Raw genomic sequence first — 3,695 nt, 5'->3', positions numbered from 1 at the left:
GTTCAAAGAAAATAAACAATAAAATTTTCGAAATTAAACCTATAAATTAAAAATACACTAGCGTTGCAAATATTCGAAAAAGAAAATCATCACTTAAGAATTGTCAACGTTAAACGCCTAAAACGGAACTTCAGGAGCGTGAGATTTATTTGTGATATGGGATCAAATATGTATGAATGTATTTATGTGGAAAATATTCTGTAAATGTAAAATAAAAAAAAAAACAGAAATTGAATATTAAATGGCCAAGTTTTAGGCATCAAACAATTTTGCGGAAAATTTAAGTGACAAGTAAAACCAAGCTAAGCTTACAGTTAAATTTAATTAACTTATAAAGGTCTTATTATTTCTAAAAAAAAAACTAAGAAATCGAATAAAGTTACATTTTATATATAATATAAGTGAATAGTGAAGGTGAATAAATCTTAATGCAAGAAACTAGCCTTAAAAACACACACACACACATAATGATATTGAATAAATATTTTAATTAAATTATAGTAAATACCTCCTGTCATTGAAATAAGTTAAGAAATACTCAACGAACTTTATAATGCAATTGATTGCAACTTGCGTTGATGAAAATATATATGTAAATCGAAAATAAAAAAAAAATAAATTATTTGAACACACACTTTACTTTTTTCTTTCAATTCTTGATATTATTATTACTATTTTTTGTTATTAAGTTTCAACCAAATTCACTACCCGCAACCCGCGACTACTTTCCTTTGCTTGTTTTAAGGTTCGTTTTTTTTTTTTGTATAAAAGTATAGCTCTTTATCTAAAAAATACCATATAAATCTAAATTTCAGACCTTGTATAAAAATTGTAAAAATTCCACAAACTTTTCATCCCAGTTCTTAGCATTTTAATTCTAATTTCTAGAATAATTTTTGGTATTCAATTTCATAGCTTATCAAAATCTAGTATGATAAAGTATGATACCTCTCCTAATGCAGTTGCATAAAACTTGTCGAAGTTAAGCAATTTAAGCAAAAATGCGGCCTCGAATTTATTTCGGTGCATATACTGGACTTTCAGATTTTTTGAGCAGTGTGGCTAAGGAATTCATCAATACTTACACACACAACAAAATTTGGACAAGTTTGATCTCGAAAACGAGACCGTCCTCATCTCATACATTTTGTTATGCTGTTTTCAAGTCCAATTATACGTCAAATTTTTTGCGGGAAAAAGGCAAATGAACACTTGGTAAGCTCCAAATCCTTTCGTCCTTTCGTATAATGTTTGGCAACAGAGTTCACGCCAAAATTTCCCACTGAGTACTTTAAATAGCTGCTGAATACCAGTACCGTTCAAATGTTTAGTACCGAGTAGCTTCGAATATCAATTCGGAATCGATACTGAGTAATTTAAGTACTTTTGAGAAACGGGTGCCGTCGATTCTGCAGAGGACTAAGTATTTACAACTGTCAGTATCGATACAGTTCAAAAGCATGCAATAAAACAATATCTTTCAAGCAATTTTTAAATACATATTATATTGACGCAAAAATTGCCGATAATTTCCTTTCGAATTTATTTCTATTTTACTTATTTTTTTCATTACCCTCATATGTTCATATGGATTTCTTAGTTGTGTGTCAAAATAATAATACTAACAATAAAATAATAATAATGCGAATAATCATAAACTATTCGTAATTTCAACACATTTATTTGCCTTAAGATTAACAACATTTCCTAACTGAAACTCGATTTTATCCTTTATGCACACACACACATACATAATTATATGTAGTAAGGTAACAATCAAGTCAATTAAATTAAAATGCATACATTTTTAAGTATTATTTATGTAAATCACATTAAGCGTTAGTACTTATGTACAATTATTTAAAAATCGTTATAGTCTTTGCGAAAATTATCCTTTCTAAGCACATTTGCATACGTGGAAACAATTACATCTCGTACAAAAAGCCCAACAATAAAACCGAAGGGTAATCGGATTTTTAGGAACACAAAACGTTCGCATGCAAATATGGTAAGGAACGAAATTCTCAGCACTCGAATGGTATTTATGTTTTGGATTATATATATTAATGTTAAATGCAACAAACAATTTATTGCATTTTTTTAAAGCCCCGTAAAATTTGCAATAAATTGTTTCAGATATAAAAATTACATACTTACACACACATATATGTACTTCATTTACGAACTAGAAAGTAAAAAAAGGAATATAAGTACATACATACATACCTACTATACTATGTAAGTACATATGTATATGTTTGTATGTATGTACGCTTGCATACAATAGTATGTATTTGAAATTAAATATTTGTAATGTACTTTAAAAAAAAAATACTTCAAGCATTTGGTGAATTGAAAAAGGAGTTAAGTATTAATTAATAGGAAAACTAAAACTACAAAAGCAACTGACAATCTACACACATAACTAGTACATCGGGCTCTAAATAAGTGCACATTAAAAAGTATGTACCTACTAACTACATAATATGTATATGCACATAGTATGTACGTACATATATGTAAGTATGTTTAGTAGATATAATCTTGATTACAGTTCGTACGTGTCACTCATTTACATAGTATGTATGTATTATAAAGATCTAAAAATCGCAATTATAAAAAGTATTTTTCCACACGTATTATTCGCTATTAAAAATGCTTATTAAAAATTTTTATTATATAGTACGAACAAATAGACATTAGAAAAGTCGAATATATTTACTCTAAAAAAAAAGCAATGATGCATGAATCTTACAATTAAGAATTTTTTCGATGCAATTAAAAAATATAATAATAATATAATATATTAGAAATTAAGCTCAAACCATTACGAAACACTTGTAAAGATTGTTTGAGAAGTGTGATCTAACGCCAGCGAATTTTGAATTCCATTTTTACATACATACATACATATGTGCATATGTATATATAAATCGAGTAATATAGCAAACAAAATGTAAACCTAAAGACTTATTCATATGCTATATAATGAAGAGAGCTGCAAATGGTAAAAATATTGGGAACATATTTGGAATGCATATACGGGTATATGTACATATAAGTGTGTGCATAAATATGTAAGCTCTTCATTTTTAAAAAAAAAAAGGGCAGCGTTAATGAAGCAATTACTTTAAAATGACACTTTATCCATCAATTTGCAATGAAGTTCTACTACATGAATATTACATACATATGTATGTATGTATATAGTATATAGTATGTATACTTTGTGTACAGCAGACGACATGGCAGGCATGAAAGGCATGGCAGGCATGAAAGGCATGGCAGGCATGAAAGGCATGGCAGGCAAGCGCGCCCGCACGTGGTTTTTATTTAAGAAGTATGTATGTATGTACATATGTACAGAGCAGGGATGTTGCGAATATTTGAATTCGCATTCGTTAAGCGAATGATTCGCATCATCTTACACATTCGCATTCGACATTTGCATTCGCATCAAATGATACGAATGTTTTGCGAATGCGAATGTGTACATGGGTAGGGAGTCCACTCTAATATCGTTGAAATGGCTCTAAGTCTGTTGTCTAACCAGGGTGCGGACAATAACCGACGGTTAAGTAGGATATCAAGCAACATTGATGGGCCTTCAATAAGTACTACTAAAAGTCGTATAGGCAACCTAGAAATAATTTCAGATTCCTCCAGCGAAAGCGAAGGCTCGGATGTAGAACCTG

The sequence above is a fragment of the Rhagoletis zephyria genome, unplaced genomic scaffold (assembly GCF_001687245.7).
Source record: "Rhagoletis zephyria isolate East Lansing unplaced genomic scaffold, Rhagoletis_zephyria_1.1 Rzeph_scaffold_04473, whole genome shotgun sequence".
In the NCBI taxonomy this organism is placed as follows: Eukaryota; Metazoa; Arthropoda; class Insecta; order Diptera; family Tephritidae; genus Rhagoletis; species Rhagoletis zephyria.
This window is presented reverse-complemented; position numbering follows the sequence as displayed.